The following is a 14025-nucleotide window of genomic DNA, read 5'->3' as shown; positions in this document are numbered from 1 at the left end:
TTATCAGCCAGACGCCCGCCCTGACTTACGCCTCAATCAAATTTTGACTCCCTACGTCCCGAGCCGCCATAGCCTGAGTTCATCGGTGGAGTTCCTTGAAGAAATTCGCAATTCCCACGGCACTGGCATCATAGCATCCCTAGACGTAGAATCCCTATTTACTAACGTTCCCGTTGACGAGACCATGAACATCATCATGGAACACGTCTACTAAAACCCGTCGACGGCCCCACTCAATATCCCAGAAGCCTCTTTGCGCACCTTGCTGGACATCTGTAGAAAGAGGGGCCCCCTTCTCCACCCACCGAGGACAGATGTTCCGTCAGAAAGATGGGGTTGCCATGGGCTCTCCTCTGGGAGTCCCCTTTGCCAACTTCTATATGGGGGCCATAGAAGAGAGGTCTTCACCCAGAGCCAACACCCCTGCAAATACGCCCATTACATAGACGATATCTGATATTTTCGTAAAAGTCGACACCGAGGATGAGGTAGAAGCCCTTCGTCGCCAATTTCAGCAATGCAGTGTGCTAAACTATATTTGCCCAGTTCTCACAGAATACTGATGCTGTTTGAGACATTCTGAAAGAGATTTACCGGTTTGTCCATAATAGACTTTATCACACTTTTTGCAAGGAATTTCATATATGCAGCCTGGAGGATCTTTAGATTTTTTTTTATTGTTAAACTCTTGACATTAAATTACTGAAAACAACATTTATGTTATGCTGCTGGGCAAATATCGAATGTATTATTCGTACATATGAGAGATTTAGACCATCCTATTAACTGGAGTTAAGCAAGAGCCTTAATCCCATGTAATGACACAGTTAAAAGGAATATCATTGAATCTTGTTTCATCAAGTCAAATAATAGAAATGTTCTAAATTTAAGTCTTGGTTTATTTAAACTTGATGCTTTCATAATGAAAAAAGTTGTAGATAAATATAAGCGACAAAATTAATATATTCAGTTTTTACATGATTTGGACTGTAAAGAAACTTTGTAATTTCGGTTAGGGTCAATCTGTTTAGGTTTGTGACCGTGTGATATCCGATAATCCTGGATTATCTCTTTTAATTTTTACCCTTTTGACAATTAACCATCTGGTATTCTTGATCTTGTGTTGTACCTGAGACCTTTCTCTCCAATTGTACCTCATTAACTCCTTGACAATGCCTGAGTAAAGACGAAAGCGCTTAGATTTCTGACTATCATTTTCCTGTGGAATTCGCTTATTTATGAAGTCGCGTGCATCTATTGTGATTTTTTAAGCATATATATATATAATAATATATATATATATATATATATATATATATATATATATATATATATATATATATATATAACATCTATATATACGGATATATACATATATTATATTTTTTTATTTGTCTATTTATATATTTATTTATTTATTTATCTGGGAGACTTGAGTGTGTGCGTGTGTCCTGTGTAGAAAGAAGAATGACCTAACTATACGTTTTTCTAAAACTGTTGCTGCATATCCGTATGATTTAACAAAGATTCTCTCTCACTCTCTCCCTTCCCCCAACACCGGCCCCCTTATCCTCGCTCTTCTCTCTCCTTCATCTCTCTTCTCTCTCTATCTCATCCTCTCTCTCTCTCGATCTCTCTCTCTCTCTCTCTCTCTCTCTCAAAGAGGTCATGTATCCTGCACCGGAAGAAAAATTTGAATAGATTTTTCCAGAAGCGACGGTTCCATCTTGAGAACTTTGCATTGAAATGCATCAGAGATTCCGTCTTTCTCTTTCTCTCTCTCAACATTTTTAGAGTGAACAGGAGTCTAGATCTATCTATTCTGTAGTTCTATGTTTCAGGAAAACGTATGTTTAGTTCATTTGTCTGTACACACTGTACAGACAAGTCATCTACATAAATAAATAATTAAATAAATAAATAAATAAACTAATATATAGATAGATAAATAGATAGATAGATAGATAGATACATATATAGATAAATAAATAGATTAATAGATAGATAGATAAATAAATAGATAAATGGACAAATAGATAGATAAATAGGTAAAAAACATCAGGAAAATAGTTGATAAAACTTTCAGGAGTCCCAGGAAGACAGCAGTCTAAGAAGCATGCTTTATTTATATGAGAAACGTTCATGCTGCTTCAACACATCATCAGTCTGCAATAATTAAAATTTTACTTGATAAATTGAAAGTTAAAAGTACAAATTATTATCAATAAAAAAATCAGCTAAAAATAATTCAAAACTTTAAAATAAAAACAAAACATGAGTGTTTTTATTTCAAAGTTTTGAATTATTTTTAGCTGATTTTTTTATTGATAATAATTCGTACTTTTAACTTTTAATTTATCAAGTAAAATTTTAATTATTGCAGACTGATGATGTGTTGAAGCAACATGAAACGTTTCTCATATAAATAAAGCATGCCTCTTAGACTGCTGTCTACCTGGGACTCCTAAATATGTAAATAAATGAATAAATAAATAAATAAATAAATAGATAAATAAGTAAATAAATAAATAAATAGATAAATAAATAAATAACTTGAAATTCAAACTTCCAGAGAGGAAAAAATTTAAATAGGTTCAGTGTGCCTCATCCAAATACCCAAAGATCATAAAATAGTATATTTATTTGTATACTCTACTTTGGTATATATACAATAAATGTTGTGTAGTTCCTTTGCGAATGGGGGACACAAGGTTTAACCTCCCGGGAGGAACAGCTGGATTAGTTTCCAGAGTTTATCGGACTTCCTCCAAGCGTACTCATTTCCTGGAGAAATACTATCTCTTTCTGTGTCTCGCTCTTTGTCCCCGTCTCTCTCTCTCTGACTGTCTTATCTGCCTATGCATCTTTGTCCTAATCTCTCTTCTCTCTCTCTCTCTCTCTCTCTCTCTCTCTCTCTCTCAATTTATCTTTGTCCTAATATGCCTCAGTCTCTCTCTTTCTCTATCTTATCTGTCTACTCTCTTTCTCTCTCTCTCTCTCTCTCTCTCTCTCTCTCTCTCTCCTCTCGCGTATTTGCCTAGTTGGAAAGGAAACGTTTGTTCCTCAAAACCATTTTCTCATTACAGCCCTCTATAACTGACAATGACCGAAAATCGCTTATCTTTAATTCAACGTCGAGAAATCTCAAGATTTGAGGATTTTAAACTTCTTTTGATTATCGAGATTATATAATTAAATTTGTGGGGACGTGAATAACTCTTCCATTAGCTTTCAGTAATTGGCAAACCCTCCTTGAATTGCAACCAAAGTGATTGGTTGAGATTCGAGAGCGATGTATAAAAGTTTAATTCAACACCTAATTTTAATTTTTTTTTTTTTTTTTTACAGAAATATTCATAATTTTGGCCACTCGTGGAATACGTCGTGGCAAAAGTTGTCACTGAACATTTAATATTTCGATATCTGAAAGTTTAGTAAAACCTGCCAAATTCTAATGCTTACATTATGATATATATATATATATATATATATATATATATATATATATATATATATATATATATATATATATATATATCTAATTCTGACTACTCGTGGTATATATTAAAACAAATATCGCAACAGAACATTTAATATTTCCTTCGTTTTTAGTTATATAGATCAATTTAATCCATATGAATACATCCCTCGTTAAAATAATGCCATAATAGGGAAAGTTTTATTATTTGATAAGAAATATATTTAATTTTGACTAATCACTGAATATATTATAATAGACTTTGCAACAGAACATTTAATATTTCTTTCGTATTTTTTTTGTTATAAAGATTTTTTTGTTCCGTTTATTGGTAGAGATTGGCGAGAGATATCTTAATTTTGTTAAAATTTATCATATTTTTTTATTATTATATCAGAAGTATATCTAGTTTAAACCTCTTGTGGAATACATTACGCCAAACATCGAAACATGATGTTAGATAGTAATACTGCTATTTACATATATACATTTATTTGGTCTATATAGACATAATGTTTGATATTTATAGTCATTTTCTCAGATACATTTATTCTAGCCATATTAATATATGTCCGTAGGAGTGTAGTGCCTACAGTGCACCTCATGCGGTGCACTGTAGGCATAACTTTGGAGCGTGCTTTCCGCCCCTAGCTGCTGCAACCCCTGTTGTTTGTTTTACTGTACCTCCTTTCATATTCTTTTTCTTCCATCTATCCACCCTCTCTAACAATGCTTCATAGTGCAACTGCTTTAAGGTTATCCTCCTGTTACACCTTTCAAACCTTTTACTCTCAATTTCCGTTTCAGCGCTGAATGACCTCATTGGTCCCAGTGCTTGGCCATTGGCCTAAATTCTATATTCAATTCCATTCAATTCATATTAATGCATCTTTCATTGAAATAATGATAGAATAGTGAGAGACATTGAAAGACCCGTAATTACCAAGCATACTGACTTCGTTTGAAGTTCGATTAACCACTGAGAAGTTTGGTCTGCCTTGAACGAGAGAGAGAGAGAGAGAGAGAGAGAGAGAGAGAGATGTTTTATCGCAAGTTTTGGGTTCATTTTTAATTCGGGTGATAACTAGAATTCTTAATCCGAGAGAGAGAGAGAGAGAGAGAGAGAGAGAGAGAGAGAGAGAGAGAGAGAGATGTTTTATCCCAAGTTTTGGGTTCATTTTTAATTCGAATGATAACTAGAATTCTTAATCAGAGAGAGAGAGAGAGAGAGAGATGTTTTATCCCACGTTCTTGGTTCAATTTTAATTCGGGTAATAGCTAGAATTCTTAATCCGAGAGAGAGAGAGAGAGAGAGAGAGAGAGAGAGAGAGAGAGAGAGAGAGAGAGACAGAGATTTTTATCCTAAGTTCAGTTTCATTTTTAATATATGCATATATATATATATATATATATATATATATATATATATATATATATATATATATATATATATAATATATTAGGGCTTGTGCCTTGTAGGATAAGGCGCCCTATGAGGTAATGTTAGACTAGCGATAATCTTACGCTAAGTCGGTTGGTATTGCACTTCCATCTTCAATGGAGTGTCTGGGGTTTTGTAGATCACTTACGAAGTCGGTATTATCTTTACGACGATGTGTTAAAACTCATGGTTCGGTGAGGTTCTTGTAGAAAACACGAAATATAAAAATAGATATATATTCTTCTGAAGTTTTACATGGTGAAGATCAGGTATGATTGTACAAGTCTTCTAATAACGATAGCTTGATCGCTTCTGCCAATGATGATGGCTAATCCTATTCCTCTACATGATAAAGCTTAGGTAAAGAGGTACCGGTCTTCTAATGACGATCGCTAACTCTGTTCTGCCTGTCTACCATCTCTGTTACAAGTTATGAAGGAACAGACAGTAGTTCGAACATATGAACATACAATCCAAATGACATAGTTTCATACGAACACACAATCAAAATGAGACACGCTACAGATCACGTAGGCGGTAGTTGTCTCAAGCAGGGAGCTTGGACTGTTTCAAAACAAATGAATGACCACAGATGACGACATGTCAACTTAGCCTACATACTTATTGTATACGTCATCTTTAGCGTCTCTAGTCTGATCACATTCCTGCAAGCAATCTTTTATATATATGGACTAACATTCCATATTTTTATTATGTAAACACTTACATCAGCTCGGTCAGCTACCAAAACCAGCTACTGAATATTACTCAAACTTGACTTGCATTTGACTTATAGGAGTGTGATACAGACACTATGTGAATATATATATAAATATATATATATATAATATATATATATATATATATATATATATATATATATAGTAATAAAAATTCATGGTGTACATGAATTGATTCAAGTAATAAAATATAAAACAATGATATTGGTAAATAATAGTGATCACGTGATATATAATGATACAGTTTTTCACTTCATCTCATTAAGATACATATGCTACAGAAAATACTAATGTACTCTGATAATTGCATAGAATGAAGATTAACATGATAAAAATCATATTTTTAACTGATAAAAAATTTCATATATGAATTGAAAAATTATTAATGTTTATGCTGATTGATTCGTTGATTTTTATGCTAAATGTTATATATCTGATTCATTAATTCATATACTAACTCATAAATAACTGCAGATAATGGTAAGATATAAGGTAACAGATTGATTATAGGCTACCTGATTTGTTTATACATATGTATATGGATTCATATAATTATGATTAATATATGTGCACTTTAAATAGATTCCTATTGCGTACACGCAAAGATATAGTTAGATTCTGTTATTTATGATCATTTATATATAGATTCCTAGTGCGTACACGCAAAAAATATATTTCGATTCTGTTATTTATGATCATTTATATATAGGATACATGATACTTTATATATATAGGATACATGATACTTTATATATATAGGATACATGATACTTTATATATATAGGATACATGACCGAGGTTATACTACTTCACTTTTAACTAGCTTTCGAACAACTTTTCGTCCATTACACAGTTCCAGACAACCAGTTTTGACTGACCTTGACCGCTGGACTAGGTGACACAGTCACCGAGTTTGCTTGTTTGATTCTGAACGGGCTACTGTTTCTATTTCTTTTTGTAATAATTAGGATCCTTCTCTTTATTACCATCGGCAACGTATTGTGTGTTTTTAGCCATTAGTTGCTGGTTACGTATAAAGCAATGAATGACGAACTATTAGGAACTGAGCGATTACTAATAAGACAAGTTATCACTACTGCATTCCATATTAACTGTTTGTACTTCATTCTTTGCTAAAATTTGAAATAGTGAGGGATCCTGGTCAGCGCATTTAGCCTGATGAAAGTTTTTTACAGACATGTTATTCCTTGCAATCCAGCCATATTTTTAAAGTTAAGTTGAGTCATTGAGGTTCGATATTTTATATAACTCAAAAAACTCAAGGCTAAAACTGCGATCGGGACTTTGCAAAGGAGCATTTATTGTCATGACCCGAAATAGTGTTACCTCTAATTTATATAGATTTGTACGGGTGTTCCACTTGTTTTTTGTGTGTTTTCTAATCACTACGGTGCTTAACGACCCTATCCATGCATCTGTATAAATACAGACGTCCACTGCGTAAACGCATATTCACTGTTTAATATGATTTGTTACGTAAGGGATTAATAATCACCCAAAATGATAAAATTAACATAGTATATGATTATGATATTTTCAGTAGAACTTCTGGAAACAGACACTCAAAGATAAAAACTCGCAGTAGCGAAATCTCAATGATGTAGATAATTTCTGTAAAAAAGTAAGATTAAGAATGTCTCGTAACTTCAGCCACAGGAATAACGAAATTCGACCTGCAAAGGAAACACTCAAAGTTACTCCAAATGAATAAAAATTGTACTTAGCTTGCTTTTGTGGGAAGTCACGGTGTTCCGATAACGACACACGGCCTTGGTCCTCCTTCTCTATTTAGCGGACGACCTGGTTTGGCTTCAGTTTCCCCCGTGCGCGTTGTTTCGATGATTCGAGCCCTTGAAAATCCGATGCTGCAGACGCGTTCGGTTTGTTTCTTGCAGTGCCGGAAACGCTCACTAACGATGTTTTCTTGAATGATTCTAATGAGAGACGAAGCTTCCGTTGTCGTAGGAAAAGGACACGTCGGTTTTGTTTCTTGAAGTTATTCACTAACGATGATACTAAGTTGCTTGAAGAATCTGTTGCTTTCGTCGTCGTTGAAAAGTTCTTTTTGTTTTCTGAAGTCGCTCACTAACGATGATACTAGGTTGCTTGAAGAATCTGCTGCTTCCGTCGTCGTTGACTTCTTATGATACATGATTTATTATTCTGGTTTTTCTTCGTAGGACATTGTAGAGTTCTTCTGGTACGCTGGCCACCAATATTAGGGCTTGTGCCTTGTAGGATAAGGCGCCCTATGAGGTAATGTTAGACTAGCGATAATCTTACGCTAAGTCGGTTGGTATTGCACTTCCATCTTCAATGGAGTGTCTGGGGTTTTGTAGATCACTTACGAAGTCGGTATTATCTTTACGACGATGTGTTAAACTCATGGTTCGGTGAGGTTCTTGTAGAAAACACGAAATATAAAAATAGATATATATTCTTCTGAAGTTTTACATGGTGAAGATCAGGTATGATTGTACAAGTCTTCTAATAACGATAGCTTGATCGCTTCTGCCAATGATGATGGCTAATCCTATTCCTCTACATGATAAAGCTTAGGTAAAGAGGTACCGGTCTTCTAATGACGATCGCTAACTCTGTTCTGCCTGTCTACCATCTCTGTTACAAGTTATGAAGGAACAGACAGTAGTTCGAACATATGAACATACAATCCAAATGACATAGTTTCATACGAACACACAATCAAAATGAGACACGCTACAGATCACGTAGGCGGTAGTTGTCTCAAGCAGGGAGCTTGGACTGTTTCAAAACAAATGAATGACCACAGATGACGACATGTCAACTTAGCCTACATACTTATTGTATACGTCATCTTTAGCGTCTCTAGTCTGATCACATTCCTGCAAGCAATCTTTTATATATATGGACTAACATTCCATATTTTTATTATGTAAACACTTACATATATATATATATATATATATATATATATATATATATATATATATATATATTAAAATAACCTAACAGATACTTTTTGTATCTAGGATTTGTAACTAACCATTAAAAAAATAAATATCATCTAATTATATTTTCGCATTTTGACAGAATAAATTGAAAATGTGTTAAAAAAAATATAAAAGCAAAATTGTAGAAAAAAAATATTTCCATTAGTTTTCTTTAGTGAATAAACATTCATTCTGACCAAATTGTTCGGAGTCTCTTTAGAAAAAAATGAACAATAAACGCGCAACACTAAATATAAGCAGTATGCGAGATTAACGAGGCACTGAAGCAAATGTGTATGAGTAGTGGCGACTGAATATTCTCTTTAGTGATATGAAACACTCACATGGCCATTACCCAATTAGGAATAGTGTCCCGACGCCCTACTATCTGCTTTATCATCCGCTATGAACTGGAGGTTGCAATCACACGTTAAATTTAATAAGATTAACCTCTTGGTGTTATCAGTGCTATACGGCCTGACTGTAACAGGCCATTAAACTTTGAATGTCAGCCGCACTTGGCTGACACGTCATCTAATGCACACACACACACAGACACACACACACACACACACAGAATATTCCAATTATTTATCGAGGCGTTTGCATTTTCAATTCATACATTATGGATTTTCATGGCATACCAATCACGCAGGCAACTCATTTCTTCTCTCTCTCTCTCTCTCTCTCTCTCTCTCTCTCTCTTCATCAGCAGTCGACTCTGCATCAAGTTTACGAAGGAATGCTCAAATAAACAAAAGAAGGTGACTTTTATAAAGTAATATACTCCATTTCCTTATATATATATATATATATATATATATTATATATACATTATATATATATATATATATATATATATATATATATATATATATATATATATATATATATATATATATATATATATATATATATATATACATACATATGCACACGCACGCAGACATATACTCACACACATATGTATATATTATATATATATATATATATATATATATATATATATATATATATATATATATATTATATATATATATACTTCAGAATCACAGCTCGTTTACTGTACCCAATATCCATGATAATATCTCTTCCCGTTACCCACCAGAGTAATAATTATTTAATCCACAATATCAAACACTAACCTCAAATTCCTTAATGCAGAAATAAGCTTCAGCGATGAAGTAAAAAGATGTTTGAATTGGCAAGGTCGGTTTTGAAATCGCCCACAAACTGGGAGGTTATGTGCCAGAGTACAAGTCACTGGAACAGGATTGGAGGAAACCCAAAAGAATTAATTCTGAAAAAAGTATTCTGTGATATTCTTTATTCTCAGATATTTCTCAGTAGGTTAAGTTTATTTCCGTCCCAATGATACGTACGAAGTTCAATTGAAGTAATAATTATAGCAATTTCAGAATTCAAAAAGCCTAAGGAATTCATATGAAATAGTGTCCCGCGATATTCTCAGATGTTTCTCAGATATTTCTAAGATATTTCTCAGATGTTTCTCTTTTGGTTAAGTTTATTCCTGTCCCAGTGATAAATACAAAGTTAACTTGAAGTAATATTTATTGTAATTTCATGTAATTTCACAATTGAAAAAGCCTAAGGAATTCGTATGAAATGGTCTCGCGAGGTATTCTCAGATATTTCTCAGATAATTATAGCTCTGTAGGTTACGTTTATTCCTATCCCAGTGATAAATGCAAAGATAATCTCAGATATGTCTCAGATATATCTCTCTGTAGGTACGTTTATTCCTGTCCCAGTGATAAATACAAAGATATTCTCATATATTTCTCAGATATATCTCTGTAGGCTACGTTTATTCCTGTCCCAGTGATAAATACAGATATTCTTAGATATTTCTCCGATATTCTTTTAGCAGGTCAAGTTTCTTTCTGCCCCGATGATATGTACAAAGTTATGAATTTCAATTTCAGAATTCAAAAATCAAAAAAAGGAATTCATATGAAAAAATATTTCTCAGATATTAATTAAAAGGTCAAGTTTCTCTCTTCCCTGATGATGAGTAAAAAATTAACTTGAATTAATATTTATTTCATTTTAAAGATGCAAAGGTCATTATAAGTGTAAAGTTAAAATTAAAGTAATATTTGCTTCAGTTCAAGAGTTCAAAGTCACAAAGAAAGGAGAGAAGGGAAATGTATTTGGATATGAAGTTTTCCTGAGAAATAATGAATTTTATTAGAATGGGTTAATAACTAAAATATATATGTCATTTTCTGAATTTAAAGTTTATTACAAATAAAGTAATAGTAGGAAAAAGGCTTATTTTGAAATGAAACTTCAATGAGGAATAATGCTTATCAAAATTTGTGAAATGATTCAGTTATTTATTTGATTTTCAAAATTCAAGGTTCATTATAATAAAAATAATAGAAAAAAACATTGTCTGATGGGTGATACATTTTATCAATATAGGTTTAAAATATCTATTTAATTTTCAGCATGCAAAGTTCATCGTAATAAATATAACAGAAGAAAAACAACTTATTTTCACATGAAACTAAAACTAGGCAGATTATGAATAATATTAAAATGGGTTAATTAAAGATTAAAATATTTAGTGCACTGTCAGAACTCAAAGTTCGTTGCAACAAAAAACGAAAGAAGGAAACTGCTTATTTTCATATGAAACTTGAACGAAGGTTGAGGAATTTCATAAGGATAAGTTAAAGATTAAAACGATGTAGATTCCGCCGATATTTACTTTGCACCGGTATCCAATTTGTTATTCATATTTATCCAGCGTTTCATTTTTGCTGCCCAAAAATATATTTGCTCGAACGTAAAGGGTTTCGAATAATTTTTGCTTATTCGGGGAGTAAACCAACAAACTACTTTTTTTTGTTGTTGTCGGTTATCGTTGCCTAAAAAGGTCTGAAAAAGGTGTTTTGCGTTGAGTTAAAGATGCAGGAATTTTAGGATGGAATAGTCATGATTTATTTATTAGAATGAAAATGGCAAAAAAAAAAAAATAAAAAATAAAAAAAATAAGGTGCATGTTAAAAAGTAGGAAAAAATATTTCTAGTATTTACTTTAATTTTCGTTATTGAAACAACACTCAATTCGGCCGTAGGTTTTAGCACACTCCCCGAATAAGCTGGAGCTCGGATAACGCCTTGTTTTTCCTTGTCGAACAATCTTGCCGATTCATTGAATATTCACCTAAATCATTAAGAGATGAGAGGTTTTAAATATTAATATTAATATTATATTTGATAATTAGTTTCAGTTGGACAAAAAATATTATATACTTATTTTACTCAATTCATTTTCTTGATAACTCGTATTAGTCTGTAAGAAGATGTCAAGAAAAATCCATTTCTTCTTGTTAGCCTCTCTCTCTCTCTCTCTTCTCTCTCTCTCTCTTCTCTCTCTTCTCTTCTTCTTCTTCTTCTTCTTCTTCTTCTTCATTTTCCTCCTTTACTATTTTCCTTTCTCTCTTACTTTCTTCCTTCCGTTTCCTCTCTTCTTCATTCCCTTTCTCCTTCTCACTTTCGTTCCTTTCTTCATTCTCTCTTTCCATCTCTCTTTTCCTCTCGTCTCTCTCTCTCTCTCTCTCTCTCTGTGTGTGCCTATCAGGCCTTCACCTTCATGAAGAGGAGTTGATCAATATCCCAGCGGGTTTTTTTGGTACGATACTGACTTTCTAAAAAAAAATAATTAAAGATTTTTTTATATCTATCCATAATTTTTTTTGGTGGTAGGGGGGGCCTCTGATAGAGGATGAACGCTCATTACACTAATGATGGTTATTAAGGTTGTTTATATATATATATATATATATATATATATATATATATATATATATATATATATATGTGTGTGTGTGTGTGTGTGTGTGTGTGTGTGTGTGTTTAGTTTATTATATAATTGTGGAATTTTATTATACATAGTCTTTTTTTACGGTATTGTGAATTTCTTAGCTAAACATTTTGTAGAGAAAAAACAAACCCACAGTTAGGTTTATGTAAATATACATATATTTAAAGATAAATCTATACCAGTTCCCGGCATAGATATCTCTTTAAATAATTGTACATATTCCTAACTGTGGGTTTGTTTCTCTACAAAATGTTTACCTAAGAAACTCACCATGCAGTAAAAAAAAACACTATGTGTAATAAAATTCCGCAATTATATGATAAACTGTATGGCTATGTGAAATCCATTTTAAAACTCGTGATACAATGAGTATTTCTAAAAATAAAAATTTCATGTGAAGAGTTTTACGACAATGTATAAGAAACATGTTTTTTTATCCTCCGAGGTAGAGAAAAACACATATTGGATGTCAAACACGTTCTCCAAAAAATCGTGCATTGCATAGAAATCTTTTGTAACAAAACAACAAAATAGAGATTTAAAATTCTGTTGTTTTGGTTTCAACGATAAACAGATAAAGAATACGCCGAAGTTTCTTCGGCGCAATCGAGTTTTCTATACAGCCACCACAGTGTATGGTCTCTGTATAATTCTGTATGAGCCACGGCCCGGTGGTGATCTGGCCTATATCGTTGCCAGACGCACGACAACGCCTAACTTTAACCTTAAATAAAATAAAAGTTACTAAGGCTAGAGTACTGTAATTTTGTATGTTTGATGATTGGAGGGTGGATGATCAACATACCAATTTCCAGTCCTCTAGCCTCAGTAGCTTTTAAAATCTGTGGGTGGACCGAAAAAGGTGGACGGAAAGACAATAGTGTTCTGTTGCAGAAAACTAAAAGTAAAACTCCGATGAAAAAGATAGCAAAGGGTATCATTCAACATTCGTTTATTATTTTTGTTTTATTTTAACAAAGAAAATACATTTTTGATGCAGAGGTTGTGATGGAAAAAGATAACAAGAGAAGGAAAGGGACTTAAGTACAAAAATAAGAAATAAATCTTAATACAAATATAAATAATAAAGTTATCTATTATTTTGTGTTTTGGTTTCAGTAGGAAATAAAAATATTTTCATGGTAAAACATAGCGAATGGAATAATTTATTTGACCATATAGATAAAATTATTCTTAATGGAGTTATTCCTTTATCAATATTTTGATTCAAACCAATACAAATAAGTTTTAAGGCAAGCAAGGAATGACCCGACCTCCAGCATACTCGGCGCGTACTAATATCTACGGGCCTTTTGAAACTTGTTTCACCAACGAAAATTAAAAGAAACGCGTTATATATTATTTTGAATAATTTTTCAGTAATGTTTAACATACACGTTATTTATTTACTTATTTTTTTTACATTTTCATTCTAATAGATATAACAGAAATCATAAATATACAATCCTAAAATTCCTGTATCTTTAACTCGACGCGAAACATGGGCTTTCCTACCA

This window comes from Macrobrachium nipponense, chromosome 33 (genome assembly GCF_015104395.2).
Source record: "Macrobrachium nipponense isolate FS-2020 chromosome 33, ASM1510439v2, whole genome shotgun sequence".
Lineage (NCBI taxonomy): Eukaryota > Metazoa > Arthropoda > Malacostraca > Decapoda > Palaemonidae > Macrobrachium > Macrobrachium nipponense.
The sequence above is the reverse complement of the archived record's forward strand: the minus strand, read 5'-3'. Positions refer to the sequence as shown.